Below are 22,675 nucleotides of genomic sequence, written 5' to 3'. Positions count from 1 at the left end.
GATCCGCGACTCGGGTGCGTGATCATGCTTCTCGTGACGCGAGTCGAAAAGGTCTCCTGAAGGCAAAGGGGAATTTCAGTCGAGCGAGCGCTTCATCGTAGTCGCGCGAGAGAAATCGAACGACGAAATGATAGAGGGTGCACATGGTGGTTGATTGTGTATACGCGTGCGTGTGTTCCTCGCTCGTGCGCAAAAAAAAAACAAGAGAGAGAGAGAGAGAAAGAGCAAGAATAACAGAGACAGACTGAGATTGGCGAAGCACGTGAGAGGGAATGAAAAAAAGGGCGCCGCGGAGTCTACAGTGGTAGTGGCGTGAGGCGCCTGAAAGTCCACTCTCGGCAAGAGTGTAACGACTAACTAGTCCATAACCAGTCCGCACGCTAGTCCATATGTGATATATTGGCACGTGAGACAAAAAGAAACGACGCGACCGGAGCGCGAGAAAAGAGGGAAGAGGACAATTAATCCTTCGATGCGCGCGGTGCTCCATTTCGCGATCATTACGCGAGGTTGAATCTCCCCTTCCAGACGCACCTCTCGTTTCTCGGAGACCCGATAATTGGGCCGGCACAGCCCGCCGCGATTTACGATGGGTTTACAGCCTCGTTCCCGGACCCCTCGACACAAACACCTTTTCGTATCTTCATGTTCGACACGGTTGATACATATGTACAGCAATCGATGAGCAATTTGTTGTTTAAATTAAGTTATCCTTTCGCTGCGCATTATGAGAAACAAACTTTTGATATTACGATGGAAGCTTTTTCAAGCGTTAAATGCACAACGTCTGTTAGTCGAGTACTCTCGAAACTTCAATTTGAAGCTATACTACCCAAGCTATCGACGAAGTCTGGCACGGACGCGGCGCTATACTATATGCTCTTCAACTGCGTATCACGAACCACGGTCAATTAAAACAAGTAGATACCATGGTGTATAACCTGATTAACCAAAGTACCGTTAAAGTTTCACGGTGAAGCATACCAGGCGAAATGTAATCAGTCACAATATCGTGCTCGTCTTTCTGCTCTAATCACAAATTTGTGCAAGTGACTTTATTCGTCCGTTCGTCAAAAATAACAGGAGATAGCAAAGAGCAAGAAAGGAAGTAAAGGAAGAGGGAGAGAAGTAAAGAACGACGAAGGGAGGAAGTGTATCGATAGCAATATCGCGTCGAGAGTTAAGCGACCGACCCAACTATTTCAATTTTCCCGAAAGTTTGGTGAAAGAGGAGCGCAAGTAGCGCAGTCGCTCGTATCGTGACAGGAACCGTTTCTCCGAAGAGCGGATAATAGTGTTCCCCATAGTTATATACTGTCCAAGTAATTATTTCGTCGCCGCGCAGACGGCGAATAATTGCGGCGACGACGCGACGCTAGCAATCCCGGCGTCGTGGAAATTGTGCGGGTCGCCGCGAAAGTATCGGATATCGATACCTTCATTCAATATTTGAGAAATACGCGCAGCGATACCTCTACTGGCGCCCCGAAAGTCCACGATAAAGGACTTGACGCCTAAAACGCTTTTGGAAGGAATATCGATTTAAGAAAACAAAACAAAAAAAAAGAGTACTCACACGTTTCTCGTCCAGCTAATACCGCAAGAAAGATGCGGAAAATCGTGATGCGACAAAGAGCGCGTGGGGGATTGAGGAAAGATCGTACGCGGCAGTTTACAAACGACGGGTCGTCGGCTACCCCCGTGGACGAGGAAAAGCACCGTAAAAGGGAAAAAAAGAACGAGGGGAATATCCTGGAAAGGAACCTCGATGGCTCGGTGCACGCTCGTCGTACAAAGCCAGGAGGAGGAGGAGGAGGAGGAGGAGAGGCTGTCCATAGACCGGACAGCGGAGCCTCATAAATCCAAGTCGTCGTTGCAACGAAAGAAGCTTGTTTACCGTTTTTGCTCCGAACCTCTCATCTGGCCTCTCCTTTCACTCCGCGTGCGCGCGCGCGTTTCCCGCCATCACGGCCCTCTTCCTGTTTCCTACCTCGGCCCCCAACGTCGATTCCCACTGGGATATCTCGTAATTTTGTAAACTGCCCTGGTCGCATTATATCCGCGCGATCGATTTGGCCCTGATCTACAAGTCAAGGACCGGGTAATATCCCGAATGCGATACGTTGTCTCGAGACGGAAGGATAGGGTGTTTCTTGTCGTTTGGAGCATCATGTAAAAGGCAACCCGTAAAAAAAGCATCACAAAGCAATAATGTTCTTTTTTCGATGCACACAACGATTATATGAAATAAATCATTCTACAGCATATATTCTACTGTACTCATTTTTTCCTCAAACGATAGCTGTCTCTTCGAGATCGACGAGGAATGTGTCGGAGGAATGCAAGAACCTCGCGATCTACTTGCAAAGGCATCTGCGTTTCAATAAATAGCGAGCTCGGATAAAGTAAAGCGGAAGTTGCGAGACTCAGAAATTGCCAGCTTGGTGCGGAGATAAAAGAAGAAACGGGGGATTGGTCAGTAGCATAAACGCGACGACGAACGTATCGGCGACTAGCGGAGCAGTCGATGCACATAAAAAGCGATGTAACATCGTGCGCTATTCGCGGTTCGAAGTACCGTAAACCTCGGTCGTCGGAACGAGAGAGGTGCGTTTCCTGTTTTTCCTGCTGTGTTCACGCGGCTTTCGCTCCACGCGATAGCTGCCTCGTAGACGATACCTGCTCGCACGATGGACTTTTCAACCGCGGCGTCCCGCGCCGCGACCCTTTTTCTCACCGCGAATCAAAATATTTCCCCTCGATCACGTTTCAATTCGCTCGCGCCAGCGCCGTAAAATAATTTTTTTTTTTACGAGTATTTTATTCGAGAAAAAACCGCACTACGTGCGTATAAACAGTGCGCCAAAAAATCTCTCATTGTTCTTTTTTTTTTAAATACAACTTTAATACGCGGCTAAAACATAACAGCGGCAAAACCCCGAGCGAGAGTGCGGGAAACGTTAAATGAATCGCGTACATTTTATCGATTGAAGCTCGCAGCACGTAAAAGGAGTTTGTTTAACATCGTTCTATCAAGCGTTTCGAGATATCCGTTTCTCTTCGGGATACTATCCTCATACTATCCTTTATCCACAGTTATCACTATCCTATCGATTTTTTTCGTAATATACGTCACGTATAAAAAATATTGACACGTCAATCTTCTCGTAATCTCGATTGACTCGTTGTAGACTTTCTGAATAAATTTTGATTAAATAAATTCCTATTGGCTATTTTTCATAAATTCCAAAACAAAAAGATCGCTAATGAGTTGCGCGAATGAGGCATATAATGCGTCGGTTGAACACGGCATTATTAAGCGGAAAATAAAATCGACCGTTCACGCGCGACGAGTACAGAGTCGCATGGAAATTAGCATGAATATGGATGAGCGTTGCATATGTGCACATACTTCGCTCGCGATCGCCGCCGAGCATAATGTTCGACTTGGACGAGCAGAAGGGAGGTTCAAGAGGGAGGGGGGGGAGGGAGGACTGAGGGAAAGGAAGGGGCTGGCAGGTGAACCACGAGATTATTGGCCGAGACTAAGCGGAGTTGGCTTAGAAATTCGACGTTTGACGTCAGTATATGAGAGACGCGTCTGCTAATGCACGCGTCGCGCACCATTCGCTCTTCGGGGAACCCGAAATAGAATGATTAACGCCACCGAACCGCCCGTAAAATTCGATACCCGGTATGCGAGACGTCCCCATTTTGCTTACGGTACATGGAGTTGGCTGAAACGCACTAGGCGAGCTGCCTACAAAACACTTCGCGCGTTCCCACCGAAAAGAAATATGCCTGAAGAAATATGCAAAGTACGGACAGACAAGAAGATTGGAAAGCCGGAAGCTCGGACAAACGTGGTTGCGTGGTAACAACGTAGCCAAATAGAGAGAGAAAGAGAGAGAGAGAGAGAGAGAGAGAGAGTGTGTGTGTGTGTTCTCTCCACGCAGCCACGATTATATGCGAAAGAACAGCGGCGTTAACACATCGAACCCGATGGTAAAGATACACGATCTATTCGCGATTCGCGGTTTCATAATTCTCTGCATTCGTAGATGAAATGCCTGACTGTATGAAGTTTACGGAATACTCGAGACTACAAAATTCACAATTTGCACGCCGATAGACCCACACTGACAAAACTCGAACATCGTTATTCGGACATCAAAGAACAAGACAGACGATTAGACGACGGGCGATGTAAGACGAATATTATTCACGCATACAAATATACTCTGTGCAAGATTTCACGCCAATTTGTACTCTTGCAAAGACGTTTCACCGTCTGTGACCTATTTACAGCGTTTAGATATAGTCACTTTAATAGGATTGTCCCTTTTGTACTTGATATAAATCGAGTTAAGCTTTGTGCCGGCCAATACTGACGAGATGGCTCAAACGGACCGTGTAATATAATATCACCGAACTCTAAAGATAGAATAATTGAAAAAGAATAGCTAAACATCTTTTTTCTATTATGTAATCACGTATTGTTTAATTGTTGTTTATTAATATACGTCATTTTATTAATTAATTATACATTATTATATAATTCATGTTTCAATTAAATATTAATTTTACATAAAATTAAATATTGCCTATATTCATTAAATGGCCGATTCGTTTCAGTGAAATGCAATAAAATACCAAAAATCGCCGATGTCATTAAAAGCGTTTGTAACGAGAATATATCGTTTTTACGATATATTGTATATGCAATTTAAAAGCTATTTTTTTCAATGCAAATTTTCTGAATAATGTTAAGCAATATTCACGCGTTACGGAATAAAACAAATTAATTTTTAGATTTTTATTAAAATACTTAACAATATTTTCTTCTTCAATAAACTCTAACAACCGTATCTACGCTTTTGGAAGATGGAACAGAAATCGATCGTCGCGCACACGCGTTTCTGCGGCTGACGATCCAATTATTTCCATAAGGCGAGCATCTAACGAGCTTCCATGTTCCACATGCATTCCCATCCGTTCGTCCATCCACCCACCCATCCATCCATCCATCCGTCCATCCATCTATCCATCTATCCACCGCCTATCCATCCATCCGTCCGTCCGTCGTCCGAGCATTCGTTCGTCCGGTCGGCCAAGCTTAAAATTAGACTGTATGAAACGAACAAGCCGGAAGCGAACAAGACCGAGCGAGCTACTACCAAATTTATTTAGCGCGAGTGTGAATTCCGTCCCGTGTCCGCAAATTCATTCATTCATTCGACCAATTCGGCCGAAGCGCGCTCTCTTTCTCTCCCTTCCTCTTTTGACGGTTATTTGCAAAATTGCCGCGATAACCGCGCTGGAACGTAGCGAAACGCGTCCGAGAAAGATCATTTGGACAAACGACGTTGCGCCCCGGGTTGCGTCTCGCGTGAGCATGGGCACGCGAACGAACCAAGAGTGCCGGCGTTGCACCCTCTCGGAGTTGACGGAAAAGTCCGGGCGTTTATTCCGACAGCCAAAGTTGCGCGTGTTGGCCAGAAAGTAATTATTTGCCCGCACGATATTGTTCAACGTTACGAAATTGCACGCGCACGCTCTCTTTCTCTCTCGCTACACTTCGTTAGCGGGCATTTTGTTAGACCGTCCTTGATTAATATTACGTAATATTATGCTGCGTTTTCGGACGGGAACAAATTTTACGATGATGTCTGGCGTTAATTACGCCAGAGGCGTTGTTTGCAGGAATTTCCATGTAACGGTCGTAAATTTGTAAACGTGAGTGGCGAATTTACAGTACAGAATGTTTCGCAAGTTCCGCAGCGCGAAACTTACCATGTCTCCAAGATTTATCAGTCCTTGATTCTTGGCTAGAAATTATTTCAACGCGTCGTAATCTGTAAGGCTATCTATCAAAACTGTTACTCGTTCGGCCAATGTCGACGATTTCACGCAACCGCATTATTCAAGAAGCGCGTCGGGCAATGAAGAAATAAAATTCCTCGACTAATAGAGACGAAGCAAAATGATGGTTAAAAGATTAACAGTCGACCTTTAAAGCATTCCTCTCTACGATATCGTAAACGGGGAGTGTCATAAAAGAAAATTGTTTAGCCCGCCACGCCTGTGAAAACGTACCAGAGCTGACATCAACCTAGTTGCAACAAGAGTAGTAATTAGTCGGGAAACTCAATCCTTAAAGCCGGAGCCATTTAGACCGCGGTCGTCAACGCAACAATGGCGAGAGAGAGAGAGAGAGAGAGAGAGAGAGAGAGAAAGAGAGCTCGTAAAATTATCAATCGCAACGCGTTCCGTTTCACTGATCTCGATGGTCTAACAAAGTCGATTGACAATTTAGATGACGCATAAAACTTGAATGTCATTTTTAAATACATCGTAAAAAACGCCAAAACGCACTAAATGTACATCATCTTTCATGATATCGTACTGACGCACTTGGGATTTCGAAATAACAGCGCGATCAAGTTGCGGAATTACCGCGAAACCACCGAGTGCTATTATTCGCGTTTGCTGATTCCACCATAAGGACCGATCCATTCGGCGCGGGCGCCGCGTCAACTATCCCATTTCGTAGCATTAGGTTAACCCTTTGCGGTCTACACTGATACACTGATTTATAACGAACGCGTAAATAGAGAACATCTAAAAGGGTCCGCGCACTGCGAACGAGTATATTCGAAACGATCTCACGTATCGGCGTGTATCATGATTACGAGTAAACACGATGAAATAACGTTGCCGCGAGACAAAATCTATGACAACGCGTGATTTTTAATCTCCGCAGGGCCATTTGTTTTCGCTACTTCGCGTTTCAGCGTACCACCGGGACATCGACTCGCGGCGCGGCGGGAAGTAATGAAAATGCGATGGGAGATGAAAAGCGAGATGTGCGAGGCGAGTAACAATGTTACTGCAGGTGGAACGCGGTGGATCGAAGGTAAAAAGCGAAACGCGCGATCGACAGGATTTCGACTCCGTCCAATCCTCGTTACCTGCATCGGAGAAAACGAGGAAAATGGAAAACGAGGAGGAAAATACGAGTAAATCCCTAGATAAATACAAACGACTGAAAGATATTTTCTAGAAAAAGATATTTTCTAGAAAGATTTTTTTTTTAATAAAATTCTGATAACAACTCTTGCGGTACAATAAAGGACATTTTATCTTATTAGTTTAATTATACAGGTTTCTCGTTTTCGATCATTTCTTCATTTTTTTTTAAGTGGTTTAAAAATTTCTAAAAATTCATGAATGTTTCAAGTTTCTAAAACAAATGTCCATACTTCTTTTCAAAAAATAAAATTTAATACAATTTAATTAATTTGGAAATTTTGGAAAAGCATAGATTGATCGGACACGAAATAGTTACGATTAAATTTCAAGTTATTAAAAAAAAGAAAGGAAAAAAAAATAGAAACTCTGTATATCCTTTTCCAAACAAAGCAAAATTATATTCGATTTAATTCGATCGCCGAGAATTGAAATAAAAAATAATGTTCAACATTTGGGAAATGCCCAAAGGTTGAGGCTTTGAGAACCACTGGTTGCCCGCAGCCGAGAATCGCGCGCGAAGGATGAAGGAAGGCGCAATAACAATATCGCGTCCTGCCCTTGCCGCATGCAACCAGAGGGTAACGTCCTGTTACACCAGTCTGACCACTTCGCGCGTCTCTCTTCCCTAACCCTTCTCCGTGCGCACGGACCGTTTTGCTTTGCACCGGCTTTGCTTTCGCCTTCGCCTTCTCGCGGCCAGCAGGCGAAAACGTCGCGACCCGCTTTTCGCTAATCGCAATCCCATTCAGTGCGCGGCTCGTTTCCACCGCACGAAGCTGCGGTAATAGGGGCGTTTCAACAAGGATACTTTATGCACGAGTCATCCGCACCACGAAGAAATACATGTACTGAATAGCGACCCATAAAACGGAACTTTGATAAAAAGAAAAAATTATTCAAAGTGAATAATCGTTACTCACCAATAATGATGACTGCCCTTGCAGTCTCCGCGTTGAATCGGCACTAAGACCTGCACAATCAAGACAAAAATGGTTTTAGTTCTCGCTTAATATGCGTACGCGTGTTTGTATTATTATTATTATTATTATTATAATTAATGTCTCGCGAGCTAATATCACGTATCTCTTAGACCAATCTTAGTACTATTGTGCGCTAAGGAACGCGATAATTAGGATACCCACGTCTTACGCGCCTAGAATATCAGATAACTTCTTGCGCATTCCACATTGTTAATATACGTTATCTAAATTAGTTGCCGGTAAAAAGAAATAATGGTGGAGCAAATTGATCTACTTGAATAACGAGTTAGAGTGCATCTAGATATTTTGTTAATTGCGAACGCGCGCGCCTTCGCCATTAAAATTGAACAAACAGATGCGGCCCTGCGACAAACAGACTGATGCAAATTTCGAGTTACGAGTCTATTATGTTAGCATGAATTAATAAGAAAACATCGCTTCGGCAGAATAAAATCGTGTTTCGCATTTTTAACGGCGTAGAAAAACGCACTTATGCGTCCCACGTCCGAGCGCATCGCGCGGTCATAAAACTGCACCGAGAGCACGGTCGAGTATCGCTATCACGTGCGCGGAATTAATTATAACTACTCGTCCAACTATTTATCGCCGTCCGGAGACGGGGCCGCTCTAGAAACGGGCCATAAACGTTGGCGTTTTTAAAAGAAATTGCGAAACCGCTGAAAGATAAATCGTCGCGATTAACCGACGCGCATCATTTCTCTGGAATCTACGCGGGGTCACTGCAGGCCGACCCGCATACCGTCGTCGGTGGAGAGTGTCCTTATTAAATCCTCGCTCGCTGCATCAGTCTCGATGCTGCGTCGTCTACGAGTGCAGCGGTGAAAATAACAAATAACAGAAACGCACGAGTTTGGGCGAATATCAGAACGAATGGTGACGAAAGTCACTTGATCGTGGATCCATAGATCGACAGCCATTTAAATTCACCCACTCGAAGCAGAACGAACAGAACTGTGCGACGTTAAAACGATCGACTGCGCTGCCCTCGCATCGCGAGTCCAAGGACTGACCGACGCGGAACCTTGAACACTTTCCTAGATCACTGTCACCAGGTGTCGGAGAATAAACTTCACTCGCCGGCTGCACACGGCCTGCACACGGCTCGCGAATCACGATCGGGCACTCAAGGCTGAAAATTCCAGACGCCCCCCGGGATAGGTCAGGGACAATGAACGTGCCAAACGCAGCAGCAGCAGCAGGAGTGGCGGCGGCGGCGGCGGCGGCAGCAGCAGCGGCAGCAGCAGCAGCAGCTGCTGCTGCGACTGAAGTTCATTCAACTTTCCCACGCGAGAGAGCGATCTCTTATACCAGTAAGCGTCTTCGCGTCGTTGTTGGAAACACAGACGGTTGAAAACACGATGTCTTTACCATTTCCGGTTCTCGTTTTCGATCGACATATACACGAACCTGGTAAGAGCGGCTGGAGCATCAACGCCCGGATTTCCAAATGTCTCTCCTGATTCTCGTTGAAAGATTCGCCGCAAGGAAGAATCTTGAGGCAAAGAAGTTTCGTGCGAGCGTGAATCTCGCGTACGAACGCGATTGCGCCAGAACTAGTACTAGGCCGAGAACACGAGTAAACTTCGCCAAGTGGCCGAAGCTCGTCCACCTCTTCCTCGTCGCGAGGAGCCGCGAGTACTGGTGGGGCGAATCGCTCGCGGAGGGAGATCGTAGTGGCCGAAGAGAAGAGAGAAGAGAGAAGAGAAAAGAGGAGCGGCATGTGCTACGCGCGAGCGATGTATGCGCAGCGCGGTGCAGCGCGGTGCAACGCGGTGCAGCGCGGTGCAGCGCGGCACATCGAGCTGCAATGTGCGCGCGAGTAATGCGGATGCATAGCGATGCAGCGCGGCGCGAGGGACGGAGGCGGCGGATGCGGAGAAAGAGCGGCGAGGAGAGTCAATGAACGGCTCTCCGAGATCGCCGCGCGATGAGAATTTTACGGTCGCGCGGATGAGAAGGGCTTCGGTCTGCTCCGCGCGATCCCATGCAGAGGTCACGCGTAATAAAACTCACGAGTCTTTAGGTCAGATTTTCCCCGATAAAAAAACGCACGGGAATCGCGTTCTCGATAAGACGCGCGACCGCAAACAGGCACCAGTTGTTTATACCAAAAGCGCTATTACGTCGCTTACGTGAGTGGCAAACGCTGACTAACCGCGACACTCGACACCGACGAGATTATGCGCCTCGACGAATTCATCGACGGAGAATGCGACGCCTGGCAGAGGCAGGAGATACAACGAGAATACACGATTATTGGATAGTTAGAGAGACACTCTTGAAAGAAATGAGCAAACTGATAACAATAAGACAATTCCGAATTTCCCAAGTTAGATAGTTAATGGGAAATTCGTAACTATTGTCTATTGTGGTTAGGTAACAATAGAACTTGTACCATTTTTAAACAAAAAAAGAAAAAAAATTAAAATTGATTCTGGAATGAGAAAGTTCCACTTACATTTCTATAGGTTTACACAATTGAATAAATCACTTTGATCAAATTAAAATTTTGCACAAAATCTTGGCGCTTATGGCAAATGTGACCCCGATTCTTCATTATATTAGAATGAGAGAACTGGAAACGTCTCTGACATTTAAAAGCGAACGAATTTAAATATGCGAAGATGGAATCTCACTTCGGTGTCGCGAGATCGTGACCGATGTAAGGAAGAATAGCGCACTACGTGAGACTTCAACACGCTTGCACGTTTCGACGTACCTGCGGCTGCTGGCCGAAGCTCTTTCTCTCGCCTTCGGAACTCTCTCGAGGAGAACTCGCCGCCGAGACCCGTCCCGCTCATCCACGACGACAACGAGAGAACACGGACGACGGGTAGACGTAATGGAGATACGAAATCCCGAGACGCGGACCGAGCGCGATGAGGGTTGTCGCGCGGCGCGGCGCCAAGTCGCGGCGCGTAACGGGTTAGCCCGATGTACGGCATGACATGACATGCGTGTCGCTCACGGTACGGCGCGTATGACGTGGCGTGCGTGCGGATGTATATCGATCAGCTGACGGTCGGGCGGATACTAGGCCGCTTCGCGGAATTCACCATATTGTTGCGTCGGCACGCATGCGCCGAGCCCTCGTCCCTTCGTTCTGTCACTCTCGTTCTTTCCCTCTCCCTCTTTCTCCTCTTTTCATCCCTTATTCCCTTCTCCCTCGCACTCGCGCGGTACGTACAGGGTGATTCAGCAGGAATCCGCGATGTAGTTTCCGAACGTGTTCCCCAGGGGGAAGGGAGATGAAAGAGAGAGAGAGAGAGAGAGAGAGAGAGAGAGAGAGAGGGGGGGGGTTCAAAATAATCTACGATGGACTTGCGCGCGCCCGTTTATCGATAAGGAAAACGCAATTTTAGTCACGCGGATAACTAAAGGAGACACTTTGAAATAAACAAACGAAATTTTCGTAGAGAAGACTCTCACGCTTCAAAAGTTACGTGTGACGGAAGAAGAGAAACGAGTTCTATGATCGAAGGCAAAATTGGGTTCGCTCGTCTCGTATCTCACACGAGTGGTACAGGATCTCCGTGGTTTTCGCGGACATCCCGTTACTATCCTCTTTACCCGACCATCCGCTCTTTCCATTTCCCAGGGCGAGCATCCCGGGACTTTTTCACCGCCATACGTCGCTCCTCAATATGCTAATAGCTCAATCCTACTTCGCCATACCGTTAAATTACATTATCGTATTACATATAAATTTATTTCTTTCTCTTTCGCTTCGTTTCCGCCGTCCTTCCATCCCTCGATTTTACAAACGTATTTTCCCCATCACGCTCCCATCGCAGCATACGATCGCGCCCGAACGACTTTCTCCGATTTCTACGTTTCCGCGTTTCCCATTTTCATCGACCTCGGTAATACTCGCAACTCCAGGAAACTCATACGAGAACTATATGCACCGCGTGCATATGTATTTTTATCGTCACGCGAGTCGCGCAGTTTTAATACACACGTACGAAGCATGCAGACAACAATAGATCGCTGCAATAACTTCCCTATTAATCGCAATCGCTCTCTACGATGATTATACGCGATATGAGGAAAAGCGGTCGACGTTGGTTGTCTCTCGCGGGTATCGATCCATTCTCTGGAGGACATATCGCTCGCATCGTCAAGGCTGCGGCGATCAAAAGAGCTCGCTCAACGACGCGCGGACTGATTAATATTCGGCAAATACGCGCGACAATCCGCGATGTCCGCTATCGATCCCCTTCTATTCGCGTTCAAATTACATCCGTCCGTTTTCCATTAGCGCACGCTCCGCCGAGACATTAACGAACCGTGACGAACGCGAAGGAATTACTTTTTGAAGCGACGATAACGCAACGTGGCCAGATAAGCGGGACGGGTAGAAAGTCGGAACACAATGTTGAATAACGAAAAAGTTCCGTGGCGTCTAATCAAGTTTTTTCCCCCAAGGAAAGATCGATTCTAACGTGCGCGCGCGCGCGCGCGCGTACATTGTCGGGATAAAAATTGGCGTTGTAATTGCACGTACATTGTCGGGAACGGGAGTCAAGTTCGCGCTCGATAGAAACGCTCAAGAGAATTGACGAGGACTCGCGCTCGAGCACGTTAAATAATTACTGGTATCAATGGTGGCGCGTAATTGTTGGTTATAGCAATATAGCGATAGCATGCGGTTAAATAATGATCGGCCATTATTGTAGCGATTCGAGAAAGACGAAACGAGATGAGACGCGACGAGACGTTTCCGTCCTACGGTACCAGCGCAGCGCGCGGCGTGATGGAAAAAAGAAACGACGAAATAAAGACGCGAAATAAAATATATAGCGGAGAAAGAGAAAGGACACACGGAACGAGAGTGAGAGGGACACGATGTACTGCGATTTCACGGCTGAGACGCGCGCGAGGATCCGCAGTCACGCTTCGTGATTCCCTCTATCTATCTCTCTCCTTTTCTCGATCCAGGGGAAAAGAAACGGAAAGCTTTATTTCACTCTCGTGTCGAAACTGGTTATCCACGTCAGGTGTTACAGCGACTTACGTCCCGTACCTTGATCCCGCATCGCGATGTAACGGTTTAATTGAATTCTCCAAAAAAGGGAAATTTAATAAGCCTTTGGGAAAAAATCGCGCGCGTTATCTTGGGAAACCGCGAGATATTTATCTTGCGTATAACTACTTAATCTTTCCGAAATATAAAATATAATTCGCTACGGGCAAAGTGGTACGAATGTTGACAATATTCACGATTTCACGAATCGCAACAAAAAAGCCATTGCTGGCTATTATCGTAACAACGTGTATCGAAACAGTTGTATCCTCTGCGGTTAAGTAATAGTATTAAATGGAATTATACGATCACGCGCGAAAATGCGCAATTTTAATGACATCCATTCCGGTTTCATTAGCTGTTCAAGTGACATAATTAAAAGCGTCATGCGGAACCTACCGCCGCGGTTAGAAAATCGTCGCGCGTTTCCGACACTTGATTATCATCGAGTAATCTCCCGAGGCTCGCGCTGGATATAAATAGCGAATCTAATTGAATGAAAACGGCGCGGAGGGAACAGTTAGCTTTGGCAAAGCAATCGCGAGAGTTTCTTCGTTCGCCCTCGGCTCATTCGAATGCAGTGCACGTACACGATGTAACGGATATCTTATCCTTACGCGATCGGCTAAGAAAGCATATTTTGAATGGGCGAATTTCGCACGGTGATGGTGGAAAAGCGGAGAAACCGAAGGATCCCAACGCCGACCCGGTCATTCTCTTTCCCGGAATACGAAGAAAGAACAATGGTGATGGCGATCTTATCGGATATATTCCTGTACACGAGTAGAGAGCGCGAAGCTGGTTCTTAATTAACAATTAAAAAAAAGTATGATAATTGTTAGCGCACTTGTGCAACACTGACTCGCTACCCTTGAAATTTATACGCGCGATGTCGTTCGCGCGAGAAGTTATCGATCCATTTAATTTATACGCGACGGGGGATAATATCAGTGCGATCAATTAATCGTCGTCAATCGCGACAAACACATAAGTCTCAATATCGCATGGCACTAACTTTATCATATTCTCTCAAGTTTGCGAATTCGGTAATTCCCAGAGTAAAAAGAAATTTATCAACTCACCTTGACACGGAGGTAAATTACTCTGCGATCAACGGCAGCCTTCCACCCGTCTGAAACACAAAACACGACAAAGTTACGACCGGTTCGCCACAATTAACGACGTGAGCCTGGCAAGACGAGACTGTCCGCCAAACTGTCGTTTTTGGAAGAGACACGCGCACGTGTTGTGCAACTTTCTAAGCGAAAATTACGACACATTCGACGTACACTCGCGACACACAGACAAAACATGCGAGACGCGCGTTTATTTTCGCTACAATAACGCACTGGATGTTATTGACTCGAACGTATTTTCCCTGTAAGGTGTTTACTCCTTAATAGCTCCGGACACAAAATATTATTTACGTAACTTCTAAAAATTGAGAAACACGCGTTTATTTTCGCTCCAATAATACATTGGATATTATTGACTCGAACGTATTTTCCCCATAAGATGTTCATTCACTCCTTAATAACTTCGGACACAAAATATTATTTACGTAACTTTTAAAAATTGAGAAACACATTTTAATTGTAGAGAAAGAATCACGAATTCACGGCACGAGAAAGACGGAAATATATCGTGAAAAAAAATAGTGTCGAATTTGAGATTAACGTGTCACTTAATCGTGCGAGAGACAAAAGCTTATAGAATCCCCCTGATACGTCGTGCGAGCTTTTTTTTTCTCTCCGAGACGGACGAAGCCACCTCGGCGCCGAAACAACGGCATGTCTATACAGACGAGAGTAGCTACAATGGCGTGCGATAATGAAATAACTTAATTTCGCCCCGACAAACACATAGATCAAGCGAGAGGGGTTGGCAGTGACAGTGGTGACTAGTAGCAGCGGTGGTGGTGGTGGTAGTGGTAGTAATGGTGGTGGTGGCTGAAAGCGAGCGAATCCGATGCAAAATACGCGCTCGACCGACGAAAAGTGTGTTGAAGCTCCAAGTACACTGTAATCCACTTTGTTAGTTTGCGATCTACTGCTCTAGGACGTATCCTTTTCAACCGGACCGCGAGCGAGTCGAGTCAATCGGTTTGAGTACCCTCGAGAACATCGAAATACGAGAAAATTGAACGAAAGAAAAGCCAATCCAATCGTCTCCCGAATAAATCAACAATTTCAAAATATATAAAAAAATATGTAGTCGCGAAATTCCGATTAAAGCTTTAAAAAAAAAAAAAAAAAAAAAAAAAAAAAATTATTATTTCGAGTTCACATAAAATGCAGAATTATTCTATTGAAACTCTCCAGTATCAAACGACAGTAAGAGTTTTCTTTTTATGAAGAAATAAAAATTTATTTAATTTTAAATATTTTAATTTTTGTTGAAATATTTTAAGAAATAAAATATTTCAACAAAAATTCCAAGCAAAAATAATACGACACAATACATTAGATCAGTGTAGTCTTTGTGCAAGAAGGGACTCTAAAGAAGATTTTGTTGTATCTCTAAAATCTCTAGATCGTTTTAAACATGATTTAAAACGAAAGACGAAGGTTTTAAAGATATGGTTTTAAAGCAATCGTCAGAAAGACATTTTAAAGCTAGTCCCGTCTTACATTCAGATGACAATGTGGTGCATAGAAAAACTGGTCGAAGAGAAAGCGACGGAAATCCGCTGCTTTTGTCAGATCAAGAGGCTACAGATCATGAGACGGAATACAATGTGAAACATCGAGTGCGTCCATTGTAGCGTGCGATGGCCGTGTTGGATGTTGAGCAACCGAAAAGCTGATTGTAAAAGGATCTTACACAGAAGAGGCTTGGTACCGATAACCGAGAGATAGACACAAAATCCGAATCGTTATCCGAGGGTCGCGTCACACACGAAGAAGAGTGAGACGATCGAGGACGACGACGACGACGACGGCGGCGGCGACCAAGTTCGACGTGAAGGAGGACGATGAAGAACGACGAGCACTTGGCGCCGCAGCAAGCCGATGTTCTTCACTTGACGTGTCCACGTTCATTTGTGGGTCTCGATGGCCTCGAACTGGTCTCTTATCCCTGGTATCGCCCAATCAAAAAACCGGCAGCGTACCGCTAGACGATTGGTCGAGTACGGCCACCGTGAAGACTGCAATTGGTCAACCAGCCCAAGTCACCCATGGTTACCGTTTGCATCAACAACATCTACGGTCGATATTACACGGTTTGCTATACTCGATCCCGTATATGTTCTCCTCTACCTTCAGCGATCCCGCACACAAGCCGCGATTAACACCTACGTAACCCCCGGGAGGGGGCGGAATTCTCGAGGGCAACCGCTTTTCTTCCACCACCGATCTCCCCTGTCGCTCTACGAGCGATCCCTACCCTTCGCGCGACCAGCCGCCGAAGGGCTTCGAGAAAGTTGAAAGCGACCGCTACCGTCGCAACCTAAGGGTTGCGAAAAGCCAAGCCGCGTGGTACCACGGCACCACCACCGGCCTGGCACCCTAACATCCCGCGACGATTATTTTCCAAGCTAACTCGCAATCTCCTTATCGCGGTGAGGCCGTCTTGGTCTCTCTACCACGACGCCTAGCTTGCGATAGAGGAATGTATTTACGCAAGGATAATCTTGGCAATTAAGTCGGAGCGACAGGCTAAGACTCGGAGGATCTACCGATGCCGCTGAATCCTATTTTCATAAAGGGAATCCTCCGCTTACACATTGAGCGTTCGTCGTACCGTAGTCTCCCGCTTTGTATCAAAGGCTCACATTTAGGATACAGCCTTTGTACGCGAGCGGATGTCGATCTTATCCGCCTTCAGCCTCTACGAATAATTCTTCTGACGAGTTACGAAAGGACGATAGCTATTTATAAAGCGTGAAAATATTTTTAACTCGAATAATAATTAAAGAAATACATTATTTAAATCGAAACAAAGTCGCGACTGTTTAATAATAAAAAAATTGATCGACATTCAGCGAGCGAATGTGTACGTAGAATGGAAAGCTGAGCGCATATTCCATGGAATATATTTTTGCCACAGCTAACGCGTACCAATTTCTATCTCTTGTTATTTTGCACGTATATATGGAATCTCAGTTCCGAAGTGTCGCACAAACGGCTTCGTCTTCGAAGTCTAATTGCCACTTTAGCGATTGTTGGGTTAATGGTATTAGCTTCGGCTCTGGCTACGTCCCAGAATTCACTGTCAGCGCTTCGAACATCGTTCTGTCTTATTTTGAATTAAGCCGTGCGATGGAGATACAACGAGCGCTGTTAGCGTTAATTGCTAATTTCGTACGGCCACAAGTGCGAATATAAATACCCAATTGCATTTCCCCATAACTGAACGAAACAATCGGTGTGAATACGTTTTCCATAGAATAAATTTCGCAGTAATACTATGTGACTATATTAGTTATATCTCATCTTTATATTATTTATTGACCACTTGGGCAACGGAGAGAAACTTTTAAACTTTAGTAAAAAAAAAAAAAAAAGTAGACAAGTCTACAGATAATCTCGCTCTACAAATAAATCAAGTTTAATAACAAGCTAGTAATTCAAATCGATACGCGATTTCTTGTACAATAACACGAGATGATACTGCGTTAGAAGATCTTATTACCGACTCAAGGATTGAACGTAGAACGGAGCAGACGTCGTTAGACGTCGTCTCAAATCGACGAACATTTGTCACGCGGTTCGTCGACGTACCTCTTCGCACCATCGAAATCCACCTTGAAGACTCGGTTATCGAGCCCAACCCGCGGCATTATTCGCGACTTTGGAGAGGAACCGGAGTGCTCGAAGCGGGAACGAGGAGGAAAGACTCAAACGGGCACGTCCCCGTTTGACGTTCGATTATTTGCGTTATCGATCCTTGGGTCCCTCTCTCAGTAACTTGATTCTTGTACGACGAAATGAGCGCGAATGAGAAAGACATCAGATGTGGCCGGTGCGGTTTTTCCGCATACGCGATGCTACGTGTCACGGTCCACCTGTCACAAGGACTCATAAATTTGAGGTTTGCTCCGAAATATGAGTATCTCAACGCGGAAGTTGGTATTATATTTTTACAAGGGTTCGTTCATAAATAACATTAATGTTTGGCAAAAAAATAAAATATTTCCAACAAAATTCATCATGTGACACTGTAGATCATTTTGAGCTGTCAAAATTTAGGTTGTGTAATAATTTATCCAGATTCGATTGATAAGCATAGTAAATATCGCGGCGGAAGATGACAAATGAAAAAATTGACTAAATATTCGTTTCTAGCGATCAATAGCGTAAAATCGATACCGAAATGCGAAAGCGGCACACGATCCCACGAAAGAAGGGCGACGTGTGATAAATAATTCAGAAATTAGATAATATCGTGCACGTTACTCGTTCCGCGGAAACTGGTTCGATTGGTTCGCCTTGTTTTTTAAGAGGAAATCGTATTACCCGACACGCCAACCTTGTTGTCCTGAACAATGCGAACGAGTTCGCCAATGCCGCTTGTCAATTAAGCCCATACGATCACGTATCTTGTCCGATCTAATAAAATATGACAAATGTCTGTCAATCCGAAATAAAACCAGTTGTTTTTTGCCGCGTCTTAAATGCCAATTTCCGTAGACATTCTATTCTTATATTGACTTAGGAAGCTATTCGAACTGATTCAAATAAATCTGAAGATTACGTAAAAACTCTAAATGATATAAACATTGATTTTGATCAGAAGTCACACATATTTAACGTTTGTCTAATAGAGTTCATGACAGTTCATTTAAAGTTTAATCAATCTTCCTCTGCAAAGAGAAGAGGTAAGGGTGCCGATGTTTTTAATTCACTGACTCTTATCGACTCTTATTCTTTTAGCGATGCAACGCGCGATCAAATTATGAAAACAAAATTAAAGCATCACGCGAATCATAGTACTACGGTATGGCGCTAAGGCGAGATTCACTTTAACGATGACGAACGACCGACTATGAGAACATTTCTAAACGTGGTACGACAAACTCGGCGATTACGCGATGCATTTTCTGCATAGAGTCAGTCGGCGATAAATCCTTCATGGAGCCTAAGGGTTTCCATGTTTCTTATTTGTGAGTGCAACACATCTTTCTTCAGCGAAGCCATCAGTGAAATCACTTTACGCACCACCCTCGGAGAAAGCGTAATTGCGAAAGTTGAAATTGGCGATAAAATTGTCGCAGCTTGTTAAAATTTTGCAGAGCAGCCGTGGAAAAGTTGACAATTGCAAACGCGCTTAAGAAATACAAAGTTTATCGGTATAAATGTGTGAATTGCAACTGCGTCGCGTGGTTATCAAGGCTTTCATTCATTATAAAGTTTCAAAAAGTAAATCTTGTTTATACACGCTACATTATCGAGCTCGTCTTCTTTTCCGACTTTTTTTCTAAAAAAAAAACAAAAAAAAAAACAAAAAGAAGGCACATTCATCTTTATTTATTAAGAAGGTGGATGCTGTGTAGTAAACGATTCCGAGAAGAAGTCGCGGAAGTGAGTTGCGAAGAGACAACAATGCGGGAACAGTGAAGATAGCGCGCGAAGAGAGGGTGATGACCGGAAAGGGTGAATGAACGGAAATCACGAGCGACTTCGTAGGAAAAGGGAGAGTACGTGAGAGAGAAAGCGGCAAGAGAAGACACGAAGAAAAAGTCAGGAAGTGCAGAAAGAGAATTTATCGTTACTCAAGGTGCTTCGTTTCGTAAACGTAAAGAACACAGGAGAAAAACTATCGTGCGATCCCGTTTTCTTTTTCTGCGAAGAAACACACGAAGAAGCACGCGCGACAAACTGTGTCCGTTATCGCGACGAAGAACGCGAGCCTGACAAAGTTGAAATCACAACTACGACAGAGAGCGAAATCCTCGGGATCGAAATAGACGCGAGTCACTCGCGTGCCGAGCACAAGATAATTTCTAAAAATTCCTGAAGGGATTTTTGAGATTAATAGAGTAATCGTACGTTATGCGATGATCGACGATCGTTCTTCGCTCGTTCAAGCGAAGAATCGCGCGGATACATCCGGCCGAAAATGGGACTGTCCAGTAAACAGCGTGTCCAGTAATAAACGAGTGGAATGTCCAGAGAGGTCGGCGTGGCGGCGGCGACGGCGGCGGAGTAAGCGAAGAAGGATAGTCAATCGCCACGGTCTCGTTCCCTTTCATTTAACTCGCAGTCCTTCGACACCGCGCGATTCCAGGATGCCCCCGGGTCGTGAGAAAGATTCTTCAGATCGTTTTCATCCAGCTACGAGGAAGGCGAGTACAACACCGCGAGGAGGACTGTTTCTATCCATCTCGCTCCTTCTCCCTCTCCGTCTTCGTCTCCGCTCCCTCTCCACCCTCCTATCGGCCACGATTTTTTCTAGCTTTCGAAACCGGCTCCGGCGCGAGGACAATGGTCTTCAGCATCGTGCGACCAGGCGTTCCACGCGAAAACGCTCCCATCGTTCACGATCAAACGGCGGCGGCGGCGGTAACCGTGCGGTTTCTTCGTTCCTTACGGATCATTTCGCGCGAGCTACTTTCGCGCGAGGAGTCCTCCTCTTCGGGCGGAGGCGTTTTTACCGCGAAACCTCCACCTCGAGGAATTTATTGCCACTGCTTCGCCAGTGGTTGCACCTCTCGTAAACAGATACGACGGGATGTCGTAATTAACCCTTTCAGCCTTGAGTCGTATCTTAATACCGGTATACGCGCTGCAGCCACGAAGATAATTCTATTACAAGTTTACGTCAAAAGTGTTCGGACGAGTTATACTCACGTTTGCGGTCTACGAGAAACGTACGCATGCGAAAATGTGTAGTAAATCGTATGTCGCGTAATGTGCGACTGAGAAGAGATGTGATTCATCGGATTCGGTGAATCCGATACGATTGAAATTTGTTTTAAAAGTGTAACTTGGGAATTACGAGTGTAGTAGGATTCAGCGGCCAAAATTTCTGGTCGGTCCCGCCCAAGATTTCTGGCATGCGTTCACCATTGAATCGTGCCAATTTTCCAGTTTATTTTCGTCCCAATATGATATAAATACATGCAACACGATCAATATACATGATTCCGAGAAATAAGAAAACGTCATGTTTATAAAAGAATTTGCAGATTCAACGCAATTTTTCACTGACAATACTCAAATACTGCGATTAGAAGAAGATGGTATTTCTTTGTATCTTTGACCATGTTATTCTGTAAAATATATTGAATATTTGTAAAAGAATAAAATTATATAGTTTGCAGTTTGCAAAAGTGCTTTACAACAATTTTAATAATAAAAAGAACTAAGCTACTACAAAAAATCGATTATTTAAATATAAACAAAGTTTTAAGTTATAAAAAGAGTTTTCTTAAAACTCAAGTACTTTATACGTACATATATTCTATCATATATTTAAATCATTTATATTGCTAGTTAGCTAGAAAAAATTATTTAAAATTCAACACTGTCAAATGTACTTTTAGTAACAGATATCGTACCTTAATGAAAGTAAAATTAAATTAAAGATAAACTGAAGGTAAGATCTTTTACAAAGAAATTTTACCTTTCATAAAAATGTATTGTATACTTATTTTATAATCCTTTTATTTTGGTTCAAGTTAAATTTCATATATTTTTTATAAAATGTTATGCAATGTAAAGAAATGTTAAAAATATAAATAAAAAAAGTGTAAAATTATTTTTTCTTTATCCTTTTTATACATACATATTAATCAAAAGTACATCGGCGGTGTTATATTTGAAGTAAAATTGACTTTTTGTCTAATGTTAAAAAAAGTATATAAAAAACGTAATAATTTAAACTATTTAAATCTACAAAAACATATAATATATACATATACACAAAAAACAATTCTAAAATATTCTTTCAAATATTGAGATATTTGAAAGAATATTTTAGAATTGTTTTTTGTAATTTCAGATATCAAAATAAAACTTGCACGATGAAAAATGTCAAAATTGATTAAAGGTACACAACCTTCTACAATATATATTCATGTTTAATCTCATCTAATAGCTTTGCGAACCATCGATTTATCGCGTATCGGTGAGTAGGCTTTTATCGCACAAACGTGATCTGGAAGTTAAAAATCAACGTTGCAAATTTTCTAATCTATAATGTTTTTTATTAGCATCGTTTGATCAGTATCGTTACAAGCGAGCTCCAAAGCAGCTTTTCGATTATAGAACTCACTTATCAGTGGTATTTTCAAAACGTTTTTTCGCTTCAGCCTTGACTTTTACAACACTACTGCGCTGACGTGACGATTACGCAGCAGCCGTTTCGCAATGCTTGATGACGAAACAAATAGGCCCCTTTTTATCACGGGTTATTCATTAGTATTCAAACATTTATACTTGTATTATACGCAACGCTGTAGAATCGTAAAAACAATGATAATTAAAAAAAACAAAAAGATATTTCTTTCAGACTAAATAAAATTTGCATCGCCTTTTCTTCGATTGGAACGATATAACCGTGAGAACATGGCGTTTCGCTCAATGTACCGCAGAAAATGCGGGAGGCTCGGACTTTCCTCGTGGCGAGTTTCTTCAACTTCAGGGAAGAAAAGTGTAAAAATGCTTGCTCC

The 22,675-nt window shown here is 44.1% G+C and overlaps 1 protein-coding gene across 4 annotated transcripts in view; it reads right to left on the bottom strand.

The window, feature by feature from the left end:
• The window catches only part of LOC105200473 (heterogeneous nuclear ribonucleoprotein K), an 89,625-nt gene that overhangs the window by 50,553 nt on the left and 16,397 nt on the right, over positions 1-22,675 (bottom strand). Inside the window, exons 1-3 of one of the 4 annotated variants that reach the window (XM_026134388.2) lie at positions 15,883-16,025; positions 14,142-14,191; positions 7,953-8,002 (exon numbers count right to left, since the gene is read on the bottom strand). The gene's annotated coding sequence lies outside the window, so the exon portion shown is untranslated. Of the gene's footprint in view, positions 1-7,952; positions 8,003-9,440; positions 9,579-10,752; positions 12,071-14,141; positions 14,192-15,882; positions 16,026-22,675 lie in introns of those variants that run through there. The other 3 variants (XM_026134386.2, XM_026134390.2, XM_026134389.2) reach the window with 3 other exon arrangements.

The sequence above is a fragment of the Solenopsis invicta genome, chromosome 6, assembly GCF_016802725.1.
Source record: "Solenopsis invicta isolate M01_SB chromosome 6, UNIL_Sinv_3.0, whole genome shotgun sequence".
Lineage (NCBI taxonomy): Eukaryota > Metazoa > Arthropoda > Insecta > Hymenoptera > Formicidae > Solenopsis > Solenopsis invicta.
This window is presented reverse-complemented; position numbering and strand designations above follow the sequence as displayed.